Source organism: Chelonoidis abingdonii, chromosome 26 (genome assembly GCF_003597395.2).
Source record: "Chelonoidis abingdonii isolate Lonesome George chromosome 26, CheloAbing_2.0, whole genome shotgun sequence".
Taxonomy (NCBI): Eukaryota; Metazoa; Chordata; order Testudines; family Testudinidae; genus Chelonoidis; species Chelonoidis abingdonii.
In genome coordinates this window covers 8,429,463-8,443,690 of record NC_133794.1, presented here as the reverse complement: position 1 = coordinate 8,443,690, position 14,228 = coordinate 8,429,463, and positions in this window count along the sequence as shown.

Genomic DNA, 14,228 nt, shown 5'->3' with positions numbered 1-14,228 from the left:
GGAGCCCAGACTGCTGGGTTCTGTTCCCAGCTCGGGGGGGCAGTGGGGGCTAGGGGTTAGAGTGGGGGGGCGGCTAGGAGCTCAGACTCCTGGGTTTTTTCCAGCTCCGGGGTGGGGTCAGGAGGGGCCTGGACTCCTGGGTCCTATCCCCAGCTTGGCAGCGGGGCCCAGACTCCTGGGTTCCATTCCCGGCTCCTGCGTTCTGTTCCCTGTTGTGCCCCTGACCCGGTGCATGTCCTTGGGCAGTCTCCCATCCTTCCCTGCTGTATGTCTCCACTGCCCCCCTCTGCCGGCTCTTGGCCTCCCAGCGCTGGGATTCCATGGGCCCCTCCACTGCCTGGGGCCACAAGGGCTTTGCAGAGCCCCCCGAGCTGCAGAACCCTTCACGCCACCTCCCTGGTGGACAGCCCAGAAATCTAGCTCATTGAAGGCCCTAAACTGCCAGCAGGTGGCACCCGAATCTCCTTCGGAGAGGGCCAGGGCCAAGGACCAGGCAGGCTGGGCCTGGCATCCCAGCCAGGGCAGAGCAGCAGACAGGGCGAGAGGGGTCACCTCTTGCAGACAAAAGCCCCTGGACCTCCCCCTGCCCCTGAGCTCCTTCCCCAGTGCTCTCATCCACCCCTGCAGGCCCCATTAGCTTCCCCCTACACAGCCGACGCCCGTCGGACTCTGCCTGCTTGGCACAGCCAGCGCCCCTGCCCCAGCCCGTCTCCTCCATGAGCTCTGTTCGTCTGATGCAACCAGACACCCCCACTGCTGATGAGCACCAAAGACACATGATGAGGGACCCCTTGATGAAGCACAGACTCAGCTCCCAGGCCCTGCAGCGGGCACAGCACTGACCACACTTGTGAAAGTCACAGAAAAGGGAACTAATCGCCCCCCACCCCCTCCCCGGACTATAAAGCTTATGGGTGGCACCGTGGCCAATACTCCCCTCAGAGCTTCCTCTGGCCCAATTTGAGGTGCTAAAATAGACATCCAGCATCCGATTCTCTTCCCATTCCTACAACTCAGCCTCCACTGACTCTCACTGAGCCACTGGATTCAGTAAGACCAAAGTGGCCGAGTACTTCCCACCGTGATGAGGAGACTAGTCCTAAACCCACCCTCCTCAGCCCCAAATCCCTAAAACAGAGAAAGCCCCAGATAGCCAGCTCAGGACCCGATCCTGCAGCCACTGCCACTGATTTAATGCAAGTATTCAGAGTAGTCCTGGTGTGAAGATAGATAGAGTGGGGTGTGATAGATAGATGGGGGGATGTATGGAGATAGAGAGATAGATGGAGTGTATGGGGATAGATAGATAGATTAAGTAGAGAGGGGGTGTGGGGATGGATGGATAGATAGATGAGGGTGTATGGGGATAGATAGATTAGATAGATAGAGGGGGGTGGGGATAGATAGGGGTGGATGGGGATGGATAGATAGATGAAGTGTATGGGGATAGATAGATTAGGTAGATACAGGGGGTGTGTGGAGATGGATGGATAGATGGGGGGGATGGGGATAGATAGATTAGATGGTGTATGGAGATAGATAGATAGGTGTGGATGGGGGTAGATAGATTAGGTAGATACAGGGGGTGTGTGGAGATGGATGGATCGATGGTGATAGATTAGATGGTGTATGGAGATAGATAGGTGTGGTGTATGGGGATAGATAGATTAGATAGAGGTGTATGGAGACAGATCGATAGATGTGTATGAGAGAGAGGACGCTGGGGTGTAGGAGAGAGAGCCAGGCGTATATGAGGATGGACAGATCCTCCCAACTCTCTGGGTGTGTAAATTAGGGGGCAGCCAGTTCACTGTCATAAAAGCCTTCATAGCACTGGTCATGCTGGAGCAGAGGTCCAGGAGTCAGGACTCCTGGGTTTTCTTCCTTTCTCTGCTACTAAGTGGCTGCCTGACCTTAGGCAAGAGTCTGCACCTCCACTCCCCCATCTGGGAAATGGGGTGTGATGAAGTGGGAATGTTCTCAATGTTTTCTCTAAATACTGTGTGGGTGCCTCAGTTTCCCCTATGCATTTCTTAAGTATCTAGGTGGTAGGATAAGGGTGTGCGATTGTTTCAGAGCCCTAGAGGGCAGGGATGTGCAAGGGTCTGCACAGAGAATGGCCGACACCCTAGTTCCTGGCAACTGATGGCCTGGGCCCCTCCCCTGCAAAGGTGTCAACTGAAGGTGTTGGAGAACAAGGAGATTGGATGACCTCCTGACCCAGGAAAGAGACAAAGGGAGAGAAGGGGCTGGAGAGTTTCAGTTTTCAGGGGGCTGGAAAAATGGAGGGGAGGCCAGACACACCTCCTGGCCCCCCAAGATGGACCTGACTGAGGGAGTCCTGTGGTCTGCACCGGCAAGGCCTGTCTTGGACTGTGTTCCTGTTGTCTAAATAAACCACCTGTTACTGGCTGGCTGAGAGTCCTGGTGAATCGCAGGAAGCCGGGGGTGCAGGGCGCTGTCTCCCCCACACTCCATGATGGGGCTAGCAGAACTTCCCCACCGTTACATGGTCTGAGGCCTTGTGCGCCATTCCAGCATCCAGGCTGGCCACTGAGCCTCCCCATTTCTGTGGGGGGCAGGCGCAAGTCCTGGCTGCCCCAACCGAGCACCGTGGCTTGCCCTCCTCCCAGTCCCACCCCTCCCTTTACAGCCTGTGATGTTATTGATATAAACTGGAACCATATAGAACATGGTTTGCAACCAAGGTCCTGTAGTGGCACCAAATCCTATGTAAAGGGGTCATATAAGGTGTCTAAGACCAGGTTACGGGTTACTGGGTATGATTGTGCTGTCTGTATGTCTGTATCATTTTTGTAGTTGAAGTTATAAGTATTGGCTGTATATAGTCTGTATTTCAAATTGGTGCTGCAGTTCTGGGAAACACCCCAGACAAGTTGGTGTTAGCTCTGCTTAGCCGGCTTGATGACCCATTAAGGACCATCAGCTACACAATTGACCCATTGAGAGGAGGCAGATACGCCTTGTGACTCAGCAAAGTGCAGGGACTTGCCCATGTGACTCCAGACTCCATTTTGCTGTAACTTTCCACGGTAAGAACAAAGACGTGTTCTTACACCTGGAAAAGCCTATATCAGGCTGATGCCTCATCTCCATTTTGTCTTCAATCCTGCTTCCTACCTCTGGAGGGACTTTGCTACAAGCTGAAGCTCTGGCACAAGGGACTGATGACCCATTCCAGCTGGGGATGTTCTCCAGAGACTTGATTTGAACCTGCAGTTTACTCCATCACTGCTACAAAGCCTGAACTAAGAACTTTGCCATTGCTGTATGGAATTGATTCCATTTAACCAATTCTAGCTCTCATCTCTATCTTTTTCCTTTATAAAATAAACCTTAGATTTTAGATTCTAAAAGGATTGGCAACAGCGTGATCTGTGGGTAAGATCTGATGTGTATATTGACCTGGGTCTGGGCTTGGTCCTTTGGGATTGAGAGAACCTTTTTCTTTTACTGGGGTGTTGGTTTTCATAACCATTCACCCCCAGGACGGGTGGCACTGGTGGTGATACTGGGAGACTGGAGTGTCTAAGGAAATTGCTTGTGTGACTTGTGGTTAGCCAGTGGGTGACACCGAAGTCCTTTTTGTCTGGCTGGTTTGGTTTGCCTTAGAGGTGGAGAAACCTCAGCCTTGGGCTGTGACTGCCCTGTTTGAGCAATCGGTCCTGAATTGGCACTCTCAGTTGGGTCCCGCCAGAACCACATCGTCACACAGCCACGCCAGCTTGGTGGGGAAAGAGACACACTGTGACCTCCCCACAGCAGGCGGGGGCTAGCATCACAGAACTACGCTGATGGTACCCCAGCTCAGGAACTGGCCCAGAGATGCTGCCTGCCTGCCAGGGTGATGGTGGCTTAGTCCCTGTGGTACGTGTGGCTACCAGGAGGGGGTTGTGGGGGGATTACGGCCTGCGGCGTGTGCAGAAATGAAAGGCCCTGCTCCCCAGCGCACTGACCCAGCAGGGCTGGCCGGCTCCCTCAGGGCTCAGAGCTGGAGCGTCCCCACACAACCCACCACTCACCAAGTTCTAACCCTGGGCGCTGCCCCGTGGCACAAACCAGGCCCAGTGATTTAGTGGTACTGAGGCCAAGAGGGGCTGGAGGAGCAGCCAATATCGACACATTGCAGTGTGCGAAGAAATACATCAGGCCTGCTCCTGCTCCCGCTCCCATGACCAGCCCCCAGCTTCTCCGCAGCCCTTTCCCTGACTGGCTTTGTGGGTCACAGCCCCTTTGGCAGGAAGGCATTACAACGGCAGAGGATTATTTTCCAGCAGGGCCACTTGCCTTTCCATGTGATCACGTTTAAAGCCTCTCTCAGCCTCTGCTTTAAGACTTTGCCATCAGGCCAGACTGAGGCCAGACTGGACTGAGGCCAGATTGTGATCTTGGTTCCCCCTGCGGCGATGGCCTCCTGTCACTGCTTTTCAGCCCAGTGAGGGGACCATTTAGCCGGGCTGTGACTGTACAGTGCAGGAGCCTATCCTTCCAAATCAGACCTATTGGGCCAGATCCTGACTTGCCTTTCATCAGTGTCAGTCCAGCACTGAAACAGAACCATGGCTTAGGCAGGATGTGACACTGCCTGCTGCGCTGCACCCAGATTGCTCCGCCAGTCCGGACCTGCCGGTGGTTCTGGGGGAGATGTGGCTGCTGGTGAACACCTGCGGAGCAACAACCTGCCACAGTTTGGGACAGGAAGCGGACGGCGCCTCCGGGACAGGCTGTAAGTGGCTCCAGCTGGGCCAAGATGCCCACGACCACCTGGCTTTGAGTCTGATTACGCCTCTGCACTCTAGGCAGCCCCACCCAGGCACAGCTAGACTGGAACCATGCAGGGTGGGGGAAGGGAGAAACAATAGCCCAGGCTCAGATCCTCAGCTGCTGTAAATCAGTGCACTGCTGTTGGTGTTCATGGGGCGACAGCCGACCGACACCACCTGGGTCTGCCCCATTGACTCCAATGGAGCTACGGCCGACCGACACCACCTGGGTCTGTCCATTGACTCCAGTGGGGCTACGGCCGACCGACACCACCTGGGTCTGCCCATTGACTCCAGTGGGGCTACGGCCGACCGACACCACCTGGGTCTGCCCATTGACTCCAGTGGGGCTACGGCCGACCGACACCACCTGGGTCTGCCCCATTGACTCCAGTGGAGCTACGGCCGACCGACACCACCTGGGTCTGCCCATTGACTCCAGTGGGGCTACGGCCGACCGACACCACCTGGGTCTGCCCATTGACTCCAGTGGAGCTACGGCCGACCGACACCACCTGGGTCTGCCCATTGACTCCAGTGGAGCTACGGCCGACCGACACCACCTGGGTCTGCCCATTGACTCCAGTGGAGCTACGGCCGACCGACACCACCTGGGTCTGCCCATTGACTCCAGTGGAGCTACGGCCGACCGACACCACCTGGGTCTGCCCATTGACTCCAGTGGAGCTACGGCCGACCGACACCACCTGGGTCTGCCCATTGACTCCAGTGGGGCTACGGCCGACCGACACCACCTGGGTCTGCCCCATTGACTCCACTGGAGCTACGGCCGACCGACACCACCTGGGTCTGCCCCATTGACTCCACTGGAGCTACGGCCGACCGACACCACCTGGGTCTGCCCCATTGACTCCAGTGGAGCTACGGCCGACCGACACCACCTGGGTCTGCCCCATTGACTTCAGTGGAGCTACGGCCGACCGACACCACCTGGGTCTGCCCCATTGACTCCACTGGAGCTACGGCCGACCGACACCACCTGGGTCTGCCCCATTGACTCCAGTGGAGCTACGGCCGACCGACACCACCTGGGTCTGCCCATTGACTCCAGTGGGGCTACGGCCGACCGACACCACCTGGGTCTGCCCCATTGACTCCACTGGAGCTACGGCCGACCGACACCACCTGGGTCTGCCCCATTGACTCCACTGGAGCTACGGCCGACCGACACCACCTGGGTCTGCCCCATTGACTCCACTGGAGCTACGGCCGACCGACACCACCTGGGTCTGCCCCATTGACTCCACTGGAGCTACGGCCGACCGACACCACCTGGGTCTGCCCCATTGACTCCACTGGAGCTACGGCCGACCGACACCACCTGGGTCTGCCCCATTGACTCCAGTGGAGCTACGGCCGACCGACACCACCTGGGTCTGCCCATTGACTCCAGTGGAGCTACGGCCGACCGACACCACCTGGGTCTGCCCCATTGACGCCAATGGAGCTACGGCCGACCGACACCACCTGGGTCTGCCCCATTGACTCCAGTGGAGCTACGGCCGACCGACACCACCTGGGTCTGCCCATTGACTCCAGTGGGGCTACGGCCGACCGACACCACCTGGGTCTGCCCCATTGACTCCAATGGAGCTACAGCCAACCGACACCACCTGGATCTGCCCCATTGACTCCACTGGAGCTATGGCCGACCGACACCACCTGGGTCTGCCCATTGACTACAGTGGGGCTATGACCGACCGACACCGGCTGGGATCTGCCCCATTGACTCCAATGGAGCTACGGCCGATTGACCCCTGCTGGGGGTCTGCCCCCCCCACATGCGCACCTACCAGAGAACGGGGGGTCAGCAGCAGAACCCCAGTGTCCAGGAACAGGTGAAGGCTGCACCTAGGCCCCAGCCCACATCCAGGGAGGGCCCTTCACTCTCCTTGTGCCGTCAGGGCACATCTACAGCCTGGACTTGTTCCCTCCATCGCAGGATTTAACACAAGGAGCAGATAAAACAGCTGAGAAGTGGGTGCCTGCTCCCTGGCTGGCTGTGCATGGCGGGAGGAAACTCCCCAACCATGAGGGCTGCTGGCCATGGGGCCTCCTATGCTGAGCAATCACTAGGGGGCCCGAGCCTGGTCCCCTCAAATGCAGCAGGAGCCTTTCCCCTCGCCCCATGCTGGGAGAGGGGAGCCCGAGAATCTTGGCCTGACTGTGGCAAGGTGTGAGGGCAACATAGTGTGAGAACTGGGCTGAGACCCAGCAAACTCACTTCACATATGGCCCCTTCCTCCTCGGATTGGCTCCGCCAGTCAGCAAACTCACTCCACCAGCCCCGAGGGGGAGCCGCAGCTGGGGGGCACATGGGGGAGAAGGGGAGCAGTATTGCCCTGGGCTCCCCAAGGGCCCACACAGTCAGGTCCCTCTAATTCCTTCTCAGTGGTGCCCCCCAGAGAGCAACCAGCACGGCCAGGCTTCACCCCCCTTCCTGCATGGGCAGAGCTCAGCTCCCGGGGCCCTTCCACACTGCTGCTGGCCGCAGCTCCAGGGGAGCAGGCGTGCAGAGCTGGAGGAGCCAGGATCCTCCCTCCACTAGGGGAGCATGGCCAGAACAAAGGCAGCCCAGGGGGTGCTGAGCCCAGGTCGCTCTCAGAGCCATGGGGCAGGGCAGGTTAGCAGGGACAGTGCCACCTAGATACAGCTGGGGATGGCCTGGAGATGGACATGAATCTTTCTGCTCTTCTGTCTCCCTCTGGGGCACAACCCAGGCTGGCTTGGCTGAGTGGGCAGCTTAGAAGCGAGGGCTGGATGCAGGAGCTGAGAAAACCTATGGGCCAGACCCCTGCTGGTGTAAACGGACGTGGGTCCATTGAGGCCCTGCCAGGCCTCCGGCTCAGTCCCCCTGTTTTGGTGGCGCTGAGCCCTCCCCTCTGTGGGCTGGAACAATCCACTGGTCTGTGCTGGCCAAAGGACTGTCCCGCCCTGGCTCTGCCAGGGATGTGTGGGGCTCTTAGTGGTGGGCTGGGCCCTGTCTGACGCCCTGCAAGGGAAAGCACAGCAGGACGTGGGCAAGGGTTTCCGACTGAAGTCATCTGCGAACAGCTGGGGCCACTGATTGCCCAGCACAGAATGTACCTTCTCCGCAGAGCCCAGTCCCAGTGCGGAGGGAAAGAGCAAGTTGTTCTGGAGCCATGAGCTGCAGCTAGGGCTCTGCTTGATGACACCTTGTGCTCCCACAGTGCTGCCCCTGCAAGGATCTCAGAGCACATGGCAAACAGCTGGGAGTCAGCCCCTGCAGCACCTCTGGGAGCACCAGTATTACCCCCATTTCACAGAGAGACAGAGGAGAAGCCACTTACCAAGGTCACACAGATCCAGAAATAGAACCCAGGAGTCCTGGCTCCCAGCCACCCTGCTCTCACCAGTCCACCCCAGTCCCCTCCTAGAGTCAGGGTGTGACAAAGTGGGATTGTTCTTAATGTTTCCTCTGAATACTGTAGGGGTGCCTCAGTTTCCCCTATGCATTTCTTAAGTCTCTAGATGGTGGGATAAGGGGATGTAATTGTTGCAGACCAAAGGGCCAGTGCACATAAATGGCCGACACACTGTCTCCTGGCAACTGATAGCCTGGACCCTTCCCCCCTGTCACGGAGTCCCCGGGCGATGCTCTGGAACTGCTCCCCACTAAGCCAGTCAGGACTTTGGGGAGCCTCCTCTCCCTTGGAGCAGACTGTCTGCAGGGCATGAGCTTACACGGCTTCACCTCCTGGGTCTCTCCTTGGAGCATTCGGCATCCTCTGCCCCTCCGTGTGCTCTCCAGTGAGCCTGCCCAGTGGGGGCCTGGGAAGCACAGGTCCTGCACCTCCACTTTGCAGTCAGACGTGACTCTCACCAGCCAGTACACAGAGGTTTATCGATGGCAGGATCATGGTCTAAAACAGAGCTTGTAGTACAGAGAACTTGACCCCTCGGCCGGGTCCATTCTAGGGGCAGTGAGCCAGATCCCCATGTCTGCACTTCACTCCTCGTCCCAGGCAGCTCCAGACTAACCACACCCTCCAGCCCCTCCTCTTGCTCAGCCCCTTCCCCGGCCAGGTCACCTGATCCCTTTGTCTCCAACACCTGCTCAGTTGCACCTTTGCAGGGGAGGGGCCCAGGCCATCAGTTGCTAGGAGACAGAGTGCCAGGCATTTAGGGGCACTGGCCCCTTCCTCTGCAGCAATCACACACCCTTATTCCATCACTTAGATATTAAGAACTGCAGAGGGGACACTGAGGCACCAACACAGTATTCAGAGCAAACATTAAGAACATTCCCAGTTCGTCACATCCCCTGCCAGGTGATAGCTAAAGGTGTTAGAGAACAAAGGAATCAGGTGACCTTCTGGCCCAGGAAAGGGACAAAGCCCAGAGGAGGAGGGACTGGGGTGTTCAGTTTGGAGCTGGCTAGGCATGAGGAGTGAAGTGCAGACATGGGGGTCTGGCTCACTGCCCCCCAAAATGGACCCAGCTGTGGGGTCCTGTTCTCTGTGCCTACAAGCTCTGTTTTAGACCATGTTCCTGTTATCTCATAAACCTGTTTTACTGGCTGGCTGATTGTCACGTCTGACTGTGGAGTTGAGGGGCAGGACCTTCTGGCTCCCCCAGGAGCCCCCCGTACAGACTCGCTGTGGGAAGAGCACGGAGGGGCAGAGGATGCTGAATGCTCTGAGGTCAAACCCAGGAAGGTGGAAGCTGTGTGAGCTTCTTGCCCTGGAGACAGTCTGCTCACAGAGAGGAGACTTCACCAGAGTCCTGACTGGCTGTGTAGGGAGCAGTTCCAGAGCATCACCCGGGACTCTGTGACACAGGGATAGAACCCAGGAGTCCTGGCTTCCAGCCCTCTGCTCTCACCAGTCCACCCCAGTCCCCTCCTAGAGTTGGGGCTAGAACCCAGGAGTCCTGGCCCCAATTTGCTGCTTTACCGACGAGACACATCTTCCCTAATAGGACAGTGCCTCTGCTTTTGGGGCCCAGATCCTGCTCTGCAGAATCAGGCCTTTCAAAGGGACAGGATTTGTGTGGCAGGCACAGCTGAGTTCCCCATGGTTCACAGGCAGATATTTAAGCATCTGCTACACCCAGGAGCTAACAGCCAGAAATATCCTCAGGGATTGACAGGGCGGGGGCCTCTTTATCTCTGCTTCTTATGTACGCAATAAAAGTTAAGCCCTCTCCAGCATCTTTGCAATACCCGGGACCACGCGTATTATAAACCTGATGACAGACTCCAGCCCTGGTACTGGCATAGCCGAGAGATGTATTGAGGCGAGTTAGCAGAAATCCTACCTCCGGCAGGGCAGATAAGTAGAAAGTAACACACTAATACGCTGGATATTTCCACAAGCGCCCTGGCAAGCCAAGCCCAGCTCAGCCTTCACACTGGTGCGTTGACTAACCCAGCCCTCCCAGTCACCCCGGCAGGCAGGTCAGGGCGGTTAGCTCTGTTCTATAGACAGGGATGAAACAGACACACAGGAGGATTAAGTGACATGACCACGGTCAGCCCAGAAATAGACTCATGACTCTGTGCTTTGCGCACCGGGGGACCCAGGCTTCCCTATGGTTGATGTTTCATTATGGCTCCCAGCAGAAGCCAATCAGAACTGGGTCACTTTTCACTCAGGACCCATTTTCCCCAGACTAATCCCTTGAAACAACAGGGGAAGCACCAGCTGAACTCAGAAGTACTGGAATTAGCTCCCAGCTCCCGCCTGAAGCATGTCATTGCTTTCATTGCCTGTTATTCTCCTGACCTCAGCCACTTGTCTGTCCTTACAGCACCAGGCCTGTGGCGCAGGGACCATCCCTCTTCAGAGCACAGTTGCAGATAAATCATAACCACCAATGAAAATGTAGGGTAGCGGTCAGAGCACAGGGCTGGGAGTCAGGGCTCCTGGCTGTCACACTAGCTCAGAGTTTTAGGCCAAGCTGTGAAATGGCCCAGGGGAGCCATTCCCCACCTGGAGCACAAGGCTATGGACACTGAGCTGCCCCACATCTATGCAGCACCTTGTGATCCCCAAACATCTTGGAGGGCGGGGGCAGGTGAAAATGGATCCTGAATCCTTTAATTTCCAGCGGCTAATTCACAGATTCCATGCCAGATGGGACCACTGTGATCATCCACCTGGCTGACCTCCTGCATAGCACAGCCAGAGACCTGCCCCACAATAATCTCTAGAGCCGAGCTTGTCGAAAAACATCCCAGCCGGATTTTAAAATGGTCAGTGATGGAGAATCTGCCACTGGCCCTGGGAAATGACATCAATGGTTACTTACTCTCAGTGTGAAAAATGTCCACCGTCTGTTCAGTCCGAATGTGTCTCGCTTCTGCTTCCAGCCACTGGGTCAGATTGGACCTTCCTCTGCAAGACTGAAGAGCCCCTGGTTAAATATTTGTTCCCCAGGCAAATACTTACAGACTGTGATCGTCACCCCTGACCTCTTTGTTAAGCTAAACAGGCGCAGCTCTTTGAGTCCATCGCTTTTTCAAATCTTTTAATCAACCTTGTGACTCTTCTCTGAACCCTGGGTACTTTATCAACTTCCTTCTTGAACTGTGGACTCCAGAACTGGACACAGGACTCCAGCAGCAAGTAAAATAACCTCTCTGCTCCTGCTTGAGAGTCCCCTGTTTATGCATCCCAGGGTCGTATTCACTCTTTTGGCCACAGCGTTGGACTGGAAGTTCATGTTCAGTGGATTATCCACCACAACCTCCAAATCTTTTTCAGAGTCTCTGCTTCCCAGGACAGCCCTCCATCCAGCAAGGCTGGCCTGCATCCTTTGCTCCCAGACATAGAATGTTACCATTTTCATCTAGTAATGAACCAACCTCACTGTCAGGATTCTTTTTGTTCCGAATTTATTTAAAAAAAAAAAAGAAGAAAAGAAAAGAAAAGAAAAACTCCTATTGTCCTTAACTCTGCTGGCTGTAGAGTTCACCTTCTGTCCTTTGGCTTATCAATTTTCTACAATTCCTAACTTGTGATTTTTAATCATTGCTATCAGGTTCCCCTTTCTTCCATCTGATGTTATATCTGCACAGTGTATATAGTATCAGAGGGGGAGCCCTGTTAGTCTGGATCTGTAAAAGCAGCGAAGAGTCCTGTGGCACTTGATAGACTAACAGAGGTATTGGAGCGTGAGCTTTCCTGGGTGAATACCCACTTCGTGGGATGCATGCGGTGGAATATAGCTGCCTTCGCTTCCCCTCTGACTCCGGTGGTTTTTTAACCAGCACAGCCGACTTCCCCCGGGTGGCTTTGGGGGCATCGGCAAGGGGTTCGTACACGTTCCCAATTATCTTCCATTTTGTTCGGATGCAATTCCTCCTCCCAGCTGGTTTGGCTCCATTGTTTCAGCGTTCGGAAACCGGCCCTTTGAAAGCAGCGGGTGTATTTATGGCCGGTCTGGGGGGACTTTTCTCGGATTGCACAAAGCGACTCTGACTCCTGGGCTGTGGGAGGCAGCGCTAGAGTCACACAACGATGAACGAGACGGGACCCATCGCTAAACCAGAGTGAACCTGCCACCTCGCTCCCGGGTTCCCTGCCCCCGGCCCTTCCTCTCGGCTGTGACCCAGCCCCGCAGCGCTCTGGGCCGCCTGAGGCTGCCTGTCCCGCCGGCTCTCGCGCGGCACGACCCCCGGCCCCGGGTGATTTCCCGCTGAAAATGAACTCGGAGCCGAAGTTAGTTTCCATGGAGTTTAATACGGATTCGGAAGGGAGCAGCGGCGGGAGGAAAACGAGCTCAGGGCTCCAGCAGCGCCGTTCACACTTAGTTACCAGCGGTCCCGGGTCGCCAGCCCCAGCTCTGCCCAGGTTAGGGGAGGAAGGAGCAACCCGCGGCGGGGTCCCAGCTCTGCCCGGTGCAGGGGCGGACCCAGGCCCTGGTTCAGGCTCCAGCCCGGGTGAACTGTCACCCAGCGAGGGGGCCGGCCCGGCCCGGCCCGGCCCGGCAGCTGGTTTCCCGGGTGCGGGTCGGAAAGCGCCCAGCGAGCTTCGCAGAGGCGAGGAAGGGCTCTCGCCCCCGCCAGGGCAGGGATCAGGCCAAGCAGGGAGACGAGAACGGGGGTGTCCCGTTACCCTCCAGCCAGGCTCCAGCTCCGGGGGGCAGGGGCCGGAGCGGGGCCCCTAGGTGCCCATCCCCACTTCCAGCTCCTTGGCCCCGCTCCGCTCCGGCCCCGCCTGGCCGCCCAGGCTGCCCGCCTTGAGCAGCAGGTTGCAGCCCAGGAAGAAGACGCCGAAGAGGACGGTGAGGCAGAGGACGCAGAGCACCGCGATCTGCACCAGTTGCGCCAGGTAGCGGCTCCTCTCCGCGCCTCCCGCCGCGCCCCCGCTCCCCAGGGCGCAGCAGGCGCCCAGGATCGCGTCCAGCTCGGGGCGGCGGCCCGCGGGGAGCGGCTGGGGCTTGGGGCGCTGCTGGTCATTGCTCGGCGGCGGGGGTCGGCGAGGGGCTCCCGGACTAGGCTCAGCCAGTCCCCGCGGCCCCGGGCCCGGTGCAAATCCCCCGGGAGCTCGCGGCGCTGCCTGCCGCTGACGTGCCCTCGGAGCAGGGTTGTGTGGGGCAGTGACGGGCGGGGAGGGCTTAAGTGATGTCAGAAAGGAGTCTTCCTCCATCCCCATGGCGCGGAGCAGCTGATCTCCCTGGACCCCCATATCCCCGGGGGAAGGAGGAACAGCCCTCCATGCTCCTCCAGGGAACGAGACTCCCTGCACTCCCATATCCCCCGGGAAACTCATCCCCACCAGGGAAACAGCCCCCGCCCCACTCCTCCAGGGAACCAGACACCCTGCGCCCCCATTTCCCCAGGGGAACAGCCCCCTCCGCTCCTCCAGGGAACCAGACACCCTGCACCCCCATATCCCTGGGGGAACCCCTCCCCCTCAGGGAAACTGACCCCCCCAATTCTCCTCCATGGAACCAGACACCTTACACCCCAGGGGACAGTGCACTCCCCCTACACACCCCTGGGAATCTGGGCTGGCTCCTCTCTGGGCACTAAAGCTGGGCCTTTGGTGATGTCGGGAGCAGAGGGTTCAATCCTGCAGCCAGGGAGGTTGAAATCCTGGCTCCAATGAGTCAATTGCAACGCTCCCCAACTTCAGAGAGGCCCAGATTTCACCCTCAGCAGCTACTCCTGCTTGTAAAGATCATGCCCCTGGCTCCCAGTCTGTTTATACCACCCCTACTCCAGCGGGCTCCTGTTCAGCCAGGCACTACAGTAACAACCCAGGTAAATACTGCTCAGGTCCAACCACCAACCCCCTCTCGCCACCTTCACGCCAACCCTTGTGCTGTTCCGCTCCATGCGTCCCCCCAGACCCTAGCTGGGAAGTTTCGCTCCTTTGCGTGGAGCCAGGGGAGGGAGGAAGTGATTAGGCTGTTTCTTTTTGCAGACAGGAGGCTGAAATGTGGCCGAACTGG